The sequence below is a fragment of the Canis lupus genome, chromosome 27 (assembly GCF_003254725.2).
Source record: "Canis lupus dingo isolate Sandy chromosome 27, ASM325472v2, whole genome shotgun sequence".
Classification (NCBI taxonomy): Eukaryota; Metazoa; Chordata; class Mammalia; order Carnivora; family Canidae; genus Canis; species Canis lupus.
In genome coordinates, this window is record NC_064269.1 from 24,568,748 (window position 1) to 24,586,415 (window position 17,668).

At 38.0% G+C, this 17,668-nt stretch overlaps 1 long non-coding RNA gene across 3 annotated transcripts in view; it reads right to left on the reverse strand.

The window, feature by feature from the left end:
* LOC112665522 (uncharacterized) overlaps nt 1-7,513 on the reverse strand; it is a 174,573-nt gene extending 167,060 nt beyond the window's left edge. The window contains exon 1 of one of the 3 annotated variants that reach the window (XR_007406487.1): nt 7,407-7,513. This is a non-coding gene — a long non-coding RNA (uncharacterized LOC112665522). The other 2 variants (XR_007406486.1, XR_007406485.1) reach the window with 2 other exon arrangements.
* Between the last annotated feature and the right edge of the window lie 10,155 nt (nt 7,514-17,668).

Sequence of the window (17,668 nt, forward strand, 5' to 3'; positions counted from 1 at the left end):
GGATACTCAATGATCTCTAGGGAGTGGCTGTGAGACTGGAAGAATCTGACTTTTTCCTTCTATGTAACCTGAAAATGAAAGATTTCTATTACATTATTTAGTCTTTACAGGTCAGGAAAATAAGGGACAAAGTTGTTCAGAGGTCATAGAATAGCTTAGAGGCAAAACAGGTCAGAATCCCTTACAGGATCTTTTAGCTCCTTTTGCTTTAATATTTCATTAACACTGGAAAATATATTTGACATCCTACCAAAATTGTCATGCACTAAAAAAATATAATAACAGCAATACTAACAGTTTGGGAACACAAATTATTCGTCTGGATAAAATAGAGTCTAGTCATATTTTCATCAATGTTTTAGTTTAAGAGCTATTTCTTTTTTATAGGATGATCTAACCTTCTCAGAAAAAAAAAATGGGACGTGTGCTTGATGTGGCAGCAACTAAACAGAGGCTGCAAAGACCGTGGTAAAGAACTTTGATATTGAATTTAAGAAATGTTAACTACTTGACTGCCCATAAACCCTGCAAGTATAACAAATTATGCACTTTGTAAGATTATAAAATCCATAAGAACTGTCTTGCTCCTTGATATGTCCCCGTTCACTCATTTATTTATCAAATATTTCCCATGTAACTAATACATGAAAGACTATTTTGCACTGGAAACATGATAACAATGAGAAAGATAAAATTCCTTCTCTCATAGAGCTTATATTCTGGGAGAAGACAACTAATCAACATGCAATTCACATCTCAGATGATGATAAATTCTCTTCAGAGAACTGAAATAACGCAAAGTGCTTGAGAGTGACCAGGAGGCTACCAGATTGGGTAGTTAAAGAGAGATCTGTCTAAAGAGGAAACATCTAGGATGGGAACTGAATGAGGAAGAGAAACCAGGCATGCAAAGAGCCAAGAAAGTATCTTCTAGTCAAAAGGAATGGTTTGCTAAGGCACAAAGGAGGTTGGCCTGTTAAAAAAAAAAAAAAAAAAAAAAAAAAAAACCATACTGCAGCTAAGAGCCTGAGACTGAGGAGTGCCAAACAAAGAGGAAGAGGAGGCAGTGAGGGTACAAATGAAGAAGGACTTCATGAGAAAAAGGAAGGAGCTCATATTTTATTCTAAGTATGATAGGAAATCAGCAAAAAGTTTTGGTCATTAGTCACATGATCTGATTTACATTTTTTAAATGAAATGGATACTGCATGGAGAGTGGGTTGTGGGAAGGCAGGAGTAGAAAGAAGGAAACTAGTTAGGATACCATCACAGTATCCAGGAAGGAATGAATAGTGACTTGGACTAGGGAGGTAATAGCAGTAATGAAGACATAGGCAGGTTCAAGATCTGTTTTATGGGTAGAACTGACAAGACTTGATGCTAGGTTAGATGTGGCATTTGTGGGAAAGGATTCAAGGATAATGCTTAGACTTCTAGTTGAATGAGGTTACAAGGACTTCGTAAAATGCTAAAAAAAAGAAAAAAGAAAAAAGAAAAACACTGTTGAATTACATTTTAATTGACTTAACATCATTAGCTCAACATAAAGCACTATAAAAAGTCAGAACTGAAATTTTAGACAGTTTAGAATCCAAAATTTTACAAATGATAAAACCCAATCTACAGCAAGTGGTTAAGAGATTTCCCCAAACTAGTGACAGAATTGGCATCACAACATGGATTTCTTTGACTTCCAACCACTGCTCTTCTAGTGACACTATGCTAAGCACAACATAGTGACAGGAGTTATTACTCCTACTGCCTCATAGCAACAGGACAACATTAGAAATATCAGCTACATTGTGATGAATGGTCTCTTTCTCCAACAGTACTTGGGGAGCCAAGAACATGGGCTGCTCCACACCTCTCTGCCCTCTGCATGCCATCTCCCATCAAGTGATAAGACTTTTCTGTTTCAGCTCCTACATAATCTCTCTACCCAGCCACGTTAGTCCACATTTTCTATGACCTCTCTGGTCCAAGCTCCCAGTTTTCCTTGACTTGCCTCTTCCAGTCCATTCCCCACCAGCAAGGAGACTAACCTTTCTAAGGACAAGTTTTCTCAAGTTCCTTAGAAGTGTCATGCTCCTTCTTGCTTGGGAAGAAATACAGGAACCTTCTCCCTGAAACCTTCCCCTGGTCAGCCCACTCTCCTTTACTTGAGCCTGGTTAATTCACATTCTCCTTTTAAAACTTTGCTTACATTTTGTTTCCTCAAGGAAGTATTTTTTGCCCACACCATCCCACCAACTAGGCCAAATATTCCTGTTCTAGTTTATAGATCACTTTTAAATTTTTGCAGAATTTACTGTGTTCCAATAATTGTGAAATTAGTTGTTGAATATTCATCTTCCCTGGTTGGCTGTCACCTATCATCATAGGTACTTAATAAATAATAGATAATTTAAAAATATTAGGTAACTAATAAAGGTAATTGGTAAATATTAGGTAATTAATGATTACTAGGTAATTGATAAATATTAGATAATTAAATAAAATAATGCATGTGTTTCTTTTAGCTGTAAATAAGGAATATACATATTACTCAAAAGTTTTACAAATGTTAATTTCATATGGACTATGTTTGGCAGGAAATTAGATAATTAAAAGATAAGGATGCTGAACATACACAAAAGAGAAAAATGTGAACAGGAAACAAGGATTGGGTGAGTTCAAAATTAATGACTATTACTTGACTCCACTAGCACCTGGCTCATAATGCACAACAAATATTTGTTAAATTAATGAATGACAACATTGAGTCATCTGAGCAACTAGGCAATGTTGGGATTATCATTTTCTTTTTTGCATATGACACAGCTATTTTTCTAAGAGTATAAATGACTACAGGCTCAGAACTGTGCAATTTATAAGTGACCAAGCCCCAATTCAGGGTTTCATGCTCTTCACAGCAAGGCTTTGCCCACAGAATAGAACCCACACTTGTTGAAAGACTTGACGGTAGTTTATTACCTCTAAATGAATTTCTTCATTTAGAGTAAGATTTCCAGTTTTTGGGACCAAGTTGTAAGTGAAATACCAGAACACAGGTTCCCACCTCACTGATAGGCTAAGCCTAGACAATCAATCAGCAAGACATTGCTTCTTGGTATTTATTCTAAACAGATCTGATGGTGGCAGGAGAGGAATCCATTGGGACTTGGATTGAAGACAAGGAGAACAAGAAATGTGGGAGGAACAAGTAGGCAGGGAAAAGGTTTCAAGTAAACAAGGTGCCTTATGAATATCCCACCATTACCTGGCCCATGGATGCTGCCCTGGTCATCACCACTGTCATTTCTCACATGGGTAGAGTTTCTCAAAAAGTGTCCAGAACTACTTGCATCAGAAACAGCTGTGCTGCCTGTTAAAAATGGAAATTGCTGCACCCCACCCCAGAGCTGATGAATCACAAACTCTGGGGTGAAGCCAACACATGTACCTTTCTAACAAGCACTCTGACTGATTTTTATGCATGTAAAAGTTTGATCACCACTGGCTTAAAACTTGGGATTAACACATCAAGGTGATACCCAGACACACTACAGAACATAAAAGATAAGGCAGCAAACACTCCCAGCTGAGGCCTGATGTGGTTAAGAAACAAAAAATGAATGCGCAAGTATATCGGGTTATGATTTTGTTTCTGCACAGCTGAATGCAACAAAGGTAATACTCCTTGAAACGTTTGCTTTGATTTTTTTTCTCCTCTTTGGTTATCATGAAATTTCCTATGAAAATATTCAGTAAGAAGAATCTAAAACTATCTACGAGCTGATTATTAGCAGTGTTAATGGTGACAGATAAACTTGTTTATTGATTAGTAAGTAATTGGAAGTAAATTTTATTTTAATTTTTGTGACATCTTTGTTTTTCCTATTTGATTCATTGGTATGACTAGGAACACTGCATGATAGGTTCTTGGTCAAGGTCTTCACACTAAATCTACAAAATTATATGTGAGAATAATAATGATACCTTCCTCATGGATTTTTCATGAGAACTAAATGAGATAACATACAAAAAGCACCCAGCCCACTTCCTGGAGTACCGTAGAAACTCAACAAGTGGGAGAAATTATTACTATATTCAGTTCCTAAATAAGATGCTTTTTGTCCAAATATAAAGAAAGGAGGTAAGGCCTTTGAGATTTCTATTGTTTTATTTCTTAGAAAGATATTCAAAACTAAGCCTAAACTGTTTGGGGACATCTGTTATTTTGGATTTACCACTCTCTTCATCTCCTTTATCATTAGCACAGGTAATAAGAGCCAACCACCATTCTCTATGAAGACAACCAAGGAAGCTAATGCCCTAACAACTCACCCTCCAGGGAATAAAGCTGTGGTCTGGATGGCACTGCCCCTTCATTGGCCCTGATTCCATATCCTCCATGACCTCTTCTTCCTGAGATGATATGGCCATCTTGTCAGGCATGGGACTTGGTCAGGTTTCTTTCTTTACCCAGAATATGTCAAACCTGCCTCCCTCTAGTTACTTAATGATCATCAGAAAAGAACAACTGATTCCAAGGTATTTCTCAGAAAGTTACCTCAAACTCTTTATCATAACTTATTTTTTAATGATGATATTTTCATTGGCATCCCCAAAGGATGATCCATCTACTTACTTCTCAAAACATTCCAGATTTTATCCTTATGAAGCCAGGCACTCAAAGAGCTACCCATCTGATGTTTTGACCCCTCATACAGGTGCTTTTATGACACATCTCTCCTGTGTTACATACAGTGCTCACCAGGAGCATGTTCAGGACCACCAAATCCTATAGTGTCACTTATGCATGGACTCCAGAAGGCAGTGTTCTCTCAGGCTCTCTGCAACTAAGTAAATTAAGAATGATGAGCCCATTAAAACTCTAGGACTGAAATTTCCAGCCTGAAAGCCTAACTCTCAGTCTAAAACATCTTCTCTCTGAGTCTCTAAAGGAGCCAGCAGGCAACTGTGCAGGTTGCCTAGTCTAGCTCTTGCTCTATTTCCTGTGTGTTAATTAGAATAGGAAATCATTTTTATGCCAGTCTTATAGTATAAATGGAAACATTTGTATTTTGGAAAGATTATGTTGGTCAACAAAGTATAAATTTACTACTAAAAATTTTCTCCAAGATTTTAAATTTGAGAAACTATTTTCTGAGGATTACCTAGTAAAACCAGAGATGTGAGTTCTGATCATTATTCCAAGGAGAGTTGCCTAGTATTGGTCAAGCCTCCTATTTCCATGCATCAAAAACTAACCCTGACTCACTTAAGCAGAAAAGAGATTTTCAGAAGAATGTTGGGCATTCACAGAGTAAGAAAACTGGAGATTCAAGCCTGAGGGCCTAGTAGTCAGAAACAGTTCCCAAAATCATGAAGTCATCCCTGCCACCCCCAATGGCTTGGACCCTGTAGATAGCACCTCTGTCAGGTAACACCAACATAAGGCTCTAGACCAGGATACCACATTAATTATTGCCCCCGACTGCCTTCAGGAACTGGATGCAATTGTCATCCCTGTCATCTTTTCACCAGATGGATTCTGAAATTATTCTCTTCACCAGCCTCCCACACAAATCTGGGAAGAGATATATATTGGTGAAACTTTGAGGTCATGTGCCCATCCCCAACCTGCAAGAAACATCAGGAAGGTGACTATATGACATGCCCAACTTTATAGTGAGAAGAAGTATCTGCTTCATAAAGGGGAAATTCCCAGATGTTGAAAAAAAGATGTTAAGCAGGCAAAAATATATAAACAACTATTTACTACAACAATTAACCTACTTGTCTTTAGTAGGATTTGAAATGTCACTTGAATATGGGACATACAAAATCTTTTTGAATCAAGTTTCCCCAAGAAAGGTGAATTTCTTTTTCCTCTCTGCTATGGCTCTCTAAAACTATAAGCACAGAGATTAAGACACAATAGATATTTCCAATTTTTCACAAAGGAGAGACCCAGCCCTTTGTATCTCCTGATTTAGCTCATGATTCCTTCATTCTTTCCCCTTCCATTTGGCATCCACTGAGGTTTTTCCAGGGAAGGTGGCAAATGCACATATTCAGATTCTGGACTGTATTCTGAATACATGTCAGCTAAAGAAGCCCCAAGAGGACAGAACAGTTCAAAGAAGAATAAATCTAAAACCTTATATCATGATGGATAATTATCTATTACATATCAAAGAATATTTAAAACATTTAATGACAATATTTATGGTTCCTAAACATATATCCTAGATGGTATTCTTCTTGGCATTACTTTAATAGGTTCTCCTGGCTACCTGAGAGTAAGCCTTATGTCTACCTAATATTTTCTTTTAACTTCAAATTCTCAATTATCTATCATGTATTATATGGCATTTAATAAATACTCATTGATTGGATAAGGTTGTATTGTTTGGGTTTCAAGAGGCTTACAGAAAGAAGCTATGAGCAGTTACTTTGGAAAAACACACCTCTGCCTCTTCCCTTTTGGATATTTGCCTATCTAGCTTTTTGAAATTTACCTAGTTATGACAAATTATATTAACTAATAATGAATCCACTGAATATTTTCTGAATGACATACATAAATTAATTTATATCTGAAATCAGGAGAATTGTATTTTAAGACATTGCATTAATACCATATTTGATATAGTTTCAAAACAAAAGAAAGTTATTAATTCATCTTTGGTCAATATGGAATACAAGTGCAAGAAATAAATGTGATGATAGATCTGAATGCTACTCCCCACCTCATCCTTCTTTTTTTTTTTTTTTTAAGATTTTATTTATTTATTCATGAGAGACACAAGAGAAAGAGAGAGGCAGAGGGAGAAGCAGGCTCCATGCAGGGAGCCCAACTCGGGACTCAATCCCTGGTCTCCAGGACCACACCCGGGGCTGAAGGCGGTGCTAAACCGCTGAGCCACTGGGGCTGCCCCACCTCACCCTTCTTTAAGGGAAAAGGTGCAGGATTCTTTGAGGCACAGAAGACAGGTGAGGGAGACAGGCAGAAAAAAGCTAGACTGTGAAGGGTACCTCACCAGAAAGCGAAAGGAGATGCAAAAAGAGTCATGATGGGGGATCCCCGGGTGGCTCAGCAGTTGAGCGCCTGCTTTCAGCTCAGGGCCTGATCCTGGAGACCCGGGATCGAGTCCCACATTGGGGGAAAGGAGAGAAAGAGGAGAGAGAGGAGAGAGAGAGAGAGAGAGAGAGAGAGAGAGAGAGAGAGAGAGAAGAGGAGAGGAGAGGAGAGGAGAGGAGAGGAGAGGAGAGGAGAGGAGAGGAGAGGAGAGGAGAGGAGAGGAGAGGAGAGGAGAGGAGAGGAGAGGAGAGGAGAGGAGAGGAGAGGAGAGGAGAGGAGAGAGAAGAGGAGAAGAAAAAAGAGAAAGAACTGGGATGAGTCAGTTTAGTATCCAAACCTTGATTTAGGCTCAGGTCAAGATCTCAGGATCATGGGATCCAACCTTTCAGGGGGCTCTGCACTCAGCACCATGTCCACCTGTCCCTTTCTCTCCCCTTCTGACCCTAGCTGCCAACTGCCACCCACCCTGCGACCCCCACCCGACCCGGACATGCAAGCACTCTTTATCTCTCTCTCTCTCTTAAATAAATAAATAAAAATCTTTTTAAAAAGAAAAAACTATTAAGAGTTCTTTTGTCTTATTCTCCAATTAATTTGCTCTTCAGTCTTCAATTTGGTACTTGGCCACTGCAGACTTCCCACAGACATGCTATTGTGAGCACTGGTCTCAGCCGGTGAGCAGGCATATCTCAGCTCTGAGCTGTTGAAGAACTGGGCTTATAGTACTATAAGTTGGTTAAGTGAATTTTTAAATATATATATATATATATATATATACACATATACATACACACAGACACACACATATATGAGAAAATTTTTGGAGATTTGTGGCACTTTGAAAAAAACTGACAAACTGTGTAGCCTAGAAATACTGAAAAAATTTGTAAAAATTTAGGTATTATTGTAAGAATATGGTGCATAATACATGTAAAAAGAAAAAAAAAAAAAAAAGAACTGGGCTAAGCAAATAGCCAGCTTCTCCAGTGTATTCATTAAGCAGCCACAGCTCTTCCCCTCACCTTGGCCTTTGGCCAATTCATTTACATGGTCTTAGTTCTGCCTAACTTCTGGCTGACTTAATTATCAACTAACTAATTAATTAATTAAAATAAAAATCAAACAAGACAAAATGTTAGAAAAGTTATCTGAAATGCACAGCACTCCTGTTTAGGAAATGTGTTTTATTCCGCCTCTCTGATCATGATCAAATATGTGGCCAAGAGATCTTCCTTAGAGTTTTATGCCACTTTGCTGAGCAGAGGAGTGTGATAGAGAAAAAAGGAACCGACCAACTCATGAAGGTTCAACAGAAGCTCAGGTGTATCTGTGTATGTGGAGGAGGGAGGGACGTGTTATCGAGGTGTTTGTGATTGAAGAATTGGGTTAGGTATTATACCCATAAATTACACATCCCAAATCTGAAATTTTCTATCACTTTAAATAAACTGAGGGACTAGCCCATAACTTGCATGGCCACAGGTTCTAGCAACCAAAGCCTGTTTCACTTCATGCAAAGAGTAATCTTAAAGTTTTGTGGCCCCTAATTTTAAAGACAACTGACCTAAAAACAAAAACAAAAAAAAAAAAGACAACTGACCTTTGAACTGATCACTTGAGAAGCATCTATTACATGTTTAATGCATTCATTCAAACTTGTTTGAGTCACTATGCCAGGCCCTGAGTATTCGGAGATGAAGACATGTCTCCATCCTTCAAAGGCTCACAATCTGCCCAGTAAAAATATCAGGCATGATTGAGAAAAAGACTAGCTTACCCCTTCCAAACAACCTCCAGAGTTGTATCAGGAATCCCCTGATACTGTGATGCTCTCCTGTAAGAATCTTTTTCAAAGCTCTTTTTACTATTAGTTTGTCTTTTTCAAGTCAAAGTTAAGTCCTGTGAGGTTCCTCTCTGCTGCATACCCAAAAGCATTTTAATTCTATGATCAAAATTCATAGTGCTAGAGATACCTAGACCTGGGCTCTTCAAAACCCTAAGAATGCAAACCATTCCCGGGGATGTGAAAGGACTATATCCAAAAAAAAGCCACACCCGTGTGTAATTGAAAGCCTTAACAAGAGCCAGAGCTACACAGCTGTCCATGTCAGAAAGAAAATACTAAAGGGCAGAGAAGATGGGCTTTGAAGCAAATAGAACTGAAGTTGATTTTAAACTCTCAATTTCAAGCTATCTGACATTTAGGCAAATTGCTGAAACTTCTGAAATTAGTTTTCTGATGTTTAGGTGCACACAAAACTGCCTTGCACTGTGACCAGAAAAATGTCTGTGACATGCCTTGCACATAATGGATACTTTATAAATGGTAGATATTACTGCATTATTCTTAGCTCAATTACTTCCGGAAATTAAATTATTAACAACTTGGGTAATTACACACCAATAAAATATACTAAAAATCTGGCTTAATAATGAAAGCGTGGAATAAAATAGTTTTGTTTTTCAGAAAAATAGGTTTTCCTGCCATATATACTTAAAAATATACAGTTATTAACTTGGCTTGATCACTGCTGAAAGACTCACAGTCATCTTGAGCCTGTCTTCAAAGACAGATGAACAGTCCCTCACTCTGCATGCCTCTGGTGACACTGGCTTCCTTAGCCCCTTGCTTCCTCTGCCTTCCTTTTGCTCTTCCTCTTGCCATATATGCTTTGTGTGTTCCCTTTTTAGTACTTCCATCATGGAGATGAGTATCTGCAAAACATACATGAGGAAAATACTAAATAGTCAAAACTCCTTGGAAAGAGGTTGAAACTATTTGCTAAGTTAAGGTTCCTTTATTATCTACTTTCAGTTTTCCAAATTCTTCTTACATTGTCTTGTCTTGGCTAAAACCATTAAAAATCTCTGGTTATGGACATACTCTGCTTCATGACAAGAATCTAAGTGTCCAATGACCAACAAAAATTATATTCCTTCTAGATTAGGGTCCTTGAGAGCCCATGGCTTAGTTCTAAAAATGTATAAATCTTGATAGTTTTATGATGAGTTTACTCAAGAAAAGGCTGAAAAGCTTAATAAAACATCAAATTTATTTCTGGTGAGAAATGTATCAACTAAGTGAGCCATTGTCAGTTACCTCATGCTGGTCAGAACTTTGGAGTGGTTCTCACTATATGTACATATCACTAAAAGTAATGGGAAAACAAGTAATTTCAACAACAACATCAAAGACAAGGTTTCAAAATAAATCTGTGAGTGAAAAACTAAAGCCTATTATTGCGGGAGGATGGTACAAATTCTGGAAGACATTAGCCTATCTTACTTACCCAGTAGTGAAAATTTTATTAAACCATAACACTTTCTCAGCAGTCCTCCCAAGTGCCTACATCACTCATTGCTGAGGGGAGGTTCAGCCTGTGATATCGTGGCTGAGCCCCTTTTTCTGTTTTTAGTGGCATCAGACACCTTCTGTGCCTCTTGGTGGCTAAGTCAACCACCACTGCTCAATGGATGATCAGAAAGAATTAGGGACACCTGGGTGGCTCAGCGGTTGAGCGTCTGCCTTCCGCTCAGATCATGATCCCAGAGTCCTGGGATCGAGTCCCGCATCAGGCTCCCTGCAGGGAGCCTGCTTCTCCCTCTGCCTGTGTCTCTGCCTCTCTTTGTGTCTCTCATGAATAAATAAATAAAATCTTTAAAAAGAAAAAAGAAGAAAAAAAATAAAAGAAAAGAAAAAGAAAAAAGAGCCAAAAGAATGAATGTGTTGTATAAATTGAATGCATTTGTGTGTTTTCCAGAACTGCATAATTTATAACAAAAAATCAATTAGTAAAACTCATTCACTGTAATCCATTCACAGAATACCTCAAGAGCTATACTTAGAAATAAAAGATATTGCCCTGAAGCATTCTAAAGCCTGTTAACAACCAAAGACCCTATTGTAAAACAAACTAATTATCACAACAAACCTGTTTTAATTAATTTTATTTATTTATGTGGCTCTCTTAATTGCATTTCCCTTACAGGACTCATACCTTGTTAACACTTTAGGGTAAGACAAAATATGTCTATCTGCCAAGAACAAATTCTTGCTGGACAATTACTAAGGAAAACACTGGCAGCCTTTTTCTGGTTGTAAAATGGCTTCTTGACTTGCTGAGCCAATCATTTCTGCTCTCAGAAGGAAGACATAGTGAAGGAGACACATAGACTTAACTGTGTCTTAGTGACGCCGGATGGAGAATGGAGGAACCCTGGAAGAATGCAATCATTTCATCAAAGGGTATGTTACAGCCAGTGACGGGAAGACCAGAGCTCTAAAAAAACACATGCAGGACGAGTATTGGGTAGGGTTTCTTAGACAGAAACTGAGAAGAGAAATGGCTCCAGAGGGAAGGAAGATTCACAAACATAAAATTCTGACAAGAGAGCATCACATAATCCCTCTGGGAAGGAGAACAGAGAAGACATGGCAATCAAAAGTAGGTGAGCCACAGACAAGTGTCACAGACCTCAAAGAACAGTGTGAGGCAGGCTAAAAGCTAAGAATGGGAAAAGCCTTTCAAAAATGCTAACAATCAACAAAAAGAGGGTTTTTTTTTTTCCCCTTCAAAGCAGATGAAGAAACTAAAAGAGAGAAGGTGTGTAAGGCCACTGAAAGTGAGGAAATGACAGAAAGTCCAGGAAATCAGTTCCTGTCCTATGTGTGTCTTCTCTCCAAGGCCATAGTAAGCCCAGATAGCCAAGAAGGAACCTCAGACAGTGGAATTAAAAGACCAAGACTGGGCAAAACCATGTTCAAAATGCCAGGCGGTTTTATGAGATGAGCTAAGTGCTTCTGAGCAGGTGAACTCCATCTCAGGATTCTGAAAAGAAATCACACCAAATAAAGTGGCTGAACCTCATTGGAATTTGCACTGAGGAAACTTGGAGAAAGGAAAAGGCACCAGCAGATAGAGATGAGCTAATATTGACTTAATATACTTAAAGAGGAGGAGTGGGGGGAAGTGAGTTTCATTAATTGAACTCTTAAATTCTGTGTTGATTCTAGGCAAGGCAGAAATTGAGAAAATCAAACAGGCTCAGTATGGAGCCAACACAGATTTATGATGAACAATGCAAGCCAGGCCCAGCCCATTTTCTCTTTTGATAAAATTACTAGACCGAGAGACAAGGAAAATACTGTGGACATATGTGTCTGGACTTCAGCAGGGCATCTGACAGGCTCTCTCATTTTACCTTTGTAGGGAATGCTTTTCAAATTGGTGTCTGCAAAGAACAGACTTACACAGGATATTCATAGGTATGCAGGGAGCAGGGTTCATATACAAGTGCATTTGGAAAACATGAGTTAAGCAAAATATAAATTTTGAAGAGTAATGTATATGATAATGTGCACTGTGGCTCTCCAAGAAGAGAATGTAGTGTGCAGCGTCTCCCAAACTTTTTAAAATATGGCATTCAATCTTGTTTAGGTACCTCTGTTAGCATCTTCTTGAAGCAAAATTTGGGAACTGCTTTATAGAGACAAGAAATATATATTAAATAAAATTCACATTTAGAAAGTATCCTGATTATTATCAGATCAGTCATACCCATGAACAAAGCACTGATTAGAAGAGATGTCTCCAGTGGAATGATACAAGGCTGTGTCCTCAGTGCTGTCCTAAACATCATCATTATTGATTTGTTTGAAATATGGGTGGCACTGGTCAAAACTATGGATGCTACTGAATAGGAAGAGATAACCAACATGTCACCTTACAGAATCAAAATCCAAACAATTTCAATTGATGCAACCATAAGCTGATTCTAACATGATGAAGTTGACTAATAAATACAAATTCCTAACAAATGGTACAGGGAAAAGGTACAAGTGTAAAATGGATCTAGATTGAGGGAGGAGAAAGTTAATAGCTGTGTATATGGGAAAACAAAAAAACCTTCAGATTTTAGTTAAAAGCTCTTTTTTTTTTACAAATATTGTTTGTTCTTTTAAGATTTTATTTATTTATTCATGAGAAACAGAGAGAGAGGTAGAGACACAGGCAGCGGGAGAAGCAGGCTCCAAGCAGGGAGCCCGACGTGGGACTTGACCCTGGGTCTCCAGGATCATGCCCTGGGCCGAAGGTGGTGCTAAACCGCTGAGCCACCAGGCTGCCCTAAAAGCTCATTTTAAATCAACAGTGCAATGTAGCTGAAGAAAAATCCTAACATGCTCTTAGACATTAGCAGAACTATGAAACCTAGAACAATGGAAGCAGTTGGCTACATCTTCTCTGCTCTTGGTCCCATCATCTCTGGGAATCCTATTATGCTTCAAGGCATACATCAAAAATCCATTACCAAACTGGATGGGGTCCAGAGGAGTTACCAGTGGGGCAAAAGGGCACAAAATCTGTCACAAACCATTACTCAAGTGTCCATGGATAAATGAATGGATAAAAAAGATGTGATATATATTTGCATATATATAGGAATATTATTCAGCCATAAAAAGGAATGAAATCTTGACATTTGCAACATCATGGATGGAGCTAGAGAATATAATGCTAAGTGAAATAAGTCAGTCAGAGAAAGACAAACACTGTACAATTTAACTCCTATGGGGAATTTAAGAAACAAAACAAATGAACAGAGAGGAAAGGGAGAGAGAGAGGTAAATCAAGAAAGAGACTCTTAACTCTAGAGAACAAACCGATGATCACCAGAGGGGAGCGGGGGTGGGAGGATGGGTGAAATAGGTGAAGGAGATTAAGAGCACATTTACCATGATGAGCACTAAGTGATGTATAGAATTGTTGACTCACTGTGTTATACACCTGAAACTAATAGAACACTGTATGTTAATACTGGAATTAAAATTTTAAGAAACTTAATAAAGTTTTGAAAAGTCTTTAAACTCAAACTCTTTGATAAAATTTGGGATCTGGAGACCTAGTCACAAAGGCTGAGGCCCATATTGCTTCTAGAGTGATGTGGGTTGCCTCGAGCCTGAGACTAAAACCAAGACATTAAGATTTTAAGACCTGTTTTCGTCCTTTAGTTTTGTCCTAGTGCCCAGGTTCTAGTCTCAGTTTTGACTTTCTTATTCTCTCCAATAACTCTAGGCTAGCAAGTGAGGACCAGCATACCTGTGTCCCGAGCCCAAAGTATAAATCTTGAGACCAAACAAATCCTTTCAACCATATAGTCCATTTTTCTCCCACATGAATGCCCTCTGCTGTATTTCCATTAACCATTTGTCAAGCCTCTGTTTGAACACACCAATGATAAGGAATTCACAAACGTCAGAGTTGGCTTATTTTCAAACCTACAAGAATAGGTTCAGGCAAAACAGTATTTCCTGGAGCCCTCGCTGAACACACTTCTGTCCTACAGAAGCTTATTTTTCCATCTACAGAACAGTGCTCCAGATATTTGGACACTACTCTGGTGCCCCCTTAGCTCTCCTTCTATAGACTAAGCAGTCTTAGCTTTTCCACTTTTCTATGCAGTATATATGTGAAAAACTTTTATTCCCACCACAACCCTGAGGTAGTTCCTGTTATTATGTCATTTTCACAGAGCGAAACCTGAAGCATAGAGAGGTAAAGTGGGCAAGATAAATATAACTGAAGGGTAATCTACTTACACAAAAAAGGCCCAGATTCAAAGTGGGTAAGTACTAAAAAAGAACAGAAGAGAATGCTAGACCCCAGGCTGCTCAGGGTACAGGAAAGCTGACATCTCATATGCTGATGGTGGGAGTACAAACCAATAAAACAGCATTTCTGGAAGGAAATTTGGCAGTAGGTATAAGAAGCCTTAAAACTATTCATTCTCATCGACCCAGTAATTCTACTTCTGGAATTTTTCCTAAAGAAAAATAAGTATGTGAACAAAGGTTTCTCCACCACATTGTACATTGTGTCATTGTTTATAATGGGAAACAAACTGTTTCAGTAAAGAGGATAACTAAAAATACTAAGATGTAATGCAGTCTCTAAAAACTCTGCAATATATATATCAATATATATCTGTATATATACATCTGAAGATAGTTCTAATATTTTCTGAAGGAAGCAAGCAGCAAATTTTTCTGGAAAACTTTTTCTGGAAAAGGTCTGGAAATGTGTATATCAAAATAAAAATGATACTTTGTATGGTGGGATTGTCGGTTAATGTTACTGCCTTCCTTTGGAGTTTTCTATATTTTTGGAATTGTGACAAGGAACCTGTTACATGAGAAGTAGTTAGAGTTGTAGCTAAGAGTGTGTTCTGGAGCCAACATACCAAAGTCCAAATCCCAGCTCATCACTCACTGAGTAATGCTGGGTAAGTTGCTTAATTTCCTCATCTGTAAAATGGGAATAAAAATGATACTTCACAGGGTTGATATGAGAATTCAATGAATTAATGCAGGTAAAGCACAGTGCCTGGACCTTGTTAAATATCAAAGGAATTAGTAACTACTATTGTTGTTCAGAACATTAAACAAACTCTCAACAACAATAAAAATAATATCACCAATCAAGAGGTGTGTTCAGAATAGAAAGTCCTCAACTTTTAACCTATATATTTATGAATTCTCACAGATAAGAACTAAGTAACACTCCACTTCAGACAAGAAAAAAAAGTCAATTTTGCCTGTTACCATGAGATGGCGTAGGTGGTCATACGCCATCATTTCATTCTGAGAGCACCTGTTTGTTGTGTCTGTGTCTGGTTTTGAGGTATTTTATAATCATACAGCTATTATTAGCCACATCATGTCCAGTTAAAAAGCAGTAAGTTTAAAGTACAGTAATAACAAGCATATGATTATGATGGAAATAAAGAGAAAACATTTTTTCTAAAGGAGATTAGTGGGAAGATGATGAAATGTTACACGTACAGGTGACATGAATCACTGGACCATCAGAAAAGTCTTTAGGAAAAAAAAAATCATACGACATTTGAAAAATGCCAGACCTATTTGATCCACAGTAATCAGCAACAGATGAGGAAAAGTGAATAAGGACAATAAACAACTTTGAGGATGTGGCCAGATGATATGTATCAGAACTAGACATCTGGCAACCTAATGGTAATTCATTGTAACTGGCTATTTGCTTGGGAACTTAAATGCTAAGTATGATCGATACGCTTCTGATGAAAACTTTGTTATAAACCACAGATGAGTCCAATGGCCAAGGCCTTGTTTGGATCTGCCCAGTTTCCTTATGGAGTCAAGAAGTGGTCAGAATTTTACCTAAAACACTAAAGAGTTCCCCCACAACAGTGTTAGAGGAATCAGGCTGCGGGCTCTTAATGGCCTCAGTAGCGTTGCAAAATAGACCAAACCAATTATTTTAGGGTAAGCTGTCTGATAGATTGCCTGCTCATTGAGAGAATAACATGCTTCTTTCAACTTTCCAAAATTATTTTGTGGGAATGCACTTGGAAAATGCAGATGTAAGCCCTTCTTAGGGATATTGCTATGACTTAGTTATTAATTTTAAAGCTAATCCTGCTCCCTGTATTATACTTTTCAAGTTTAAAGTAGTATTGTGTCATTCTAATTTACGTGCAAATGGATTTAGAAACAACTGTTTTATAAGCAGAGGGACTTCTGTACTTTGCCTCAGTGAGGTGCCCAGTAAACTAGGAAAGAAGAAAAATAAAACCCCCATGCATACATATGCAAAGTCACCTGGAGGAAGCAGAATTGTTCCCAGGCCAGCAAGACTCAATTACAAAGAGACTAATTATTTTAACATATCAAAACAAAGAACAAATTGGGCAAAAAAGCAGTGTTCAGTCTAGAAATAGGAGTCATTGAGGTAAAGGCTGGCAGGATCCATCCTAACATTGTGCAGGAAAGAGATGAGGCTAATGGATTTTGAATATCAGTATCCTAACTTTTGTGGTCAGACTAACTCTAATGGAAAGATGAATACATCTGATTATATCAGACTGATTCCATTAAACATGAAGTTCATCTAAATCTCCCCGTTCTATTTACCTGATTAACAAGCAACCCTCAAATTATGAGCTGGTTTCCTATGGAGATATTCCTGCAGAAACATATGCTATGTTGACAAAGCCCCATGATAAACATTCTAGTCCTTGTGACCATAATTTCACATTGTACGCTATCAAAATGTCTGATTACTATTTTGCTTTCTGTATGTCTTGATGACAGAGAAAACCCATATTACTTCTATGTTCATATATGGGAAGCCACTTCTCACTGCAATTTTTTAAACTGGCATCTTATTTTATACATCAGTCTTCCTAAATTTGGCTAATGTGAGTCAACCCTTAAGGGTTTGGATCCACTCTTCTTAGGGAGACCACGCAAGACTAAGGAACCTGACTTTGGGCATAATCCATAATGACCCTCCTTGTTAGTAATGCCCTGATATGGCTGTTAGCATTATACATTTTTACAAAGAACACATCAAGAATTCTCCTGCATTAAATGGTGTTCATTTCAGGCTCCATTTAAAGAGTCACAAATTGGAAAGGAAGCAGGGAAAAGCAAGAAATAGGATACTCTGATAAACTATGTCTTTTAATCCTTGGAAATCCAAGACTGAGGGAAAGAGAGAAGTGGTCACAGTTATATGACTGCAGAAAAGAGTAAGCCTAGTCATAGCTAAGGACACTATG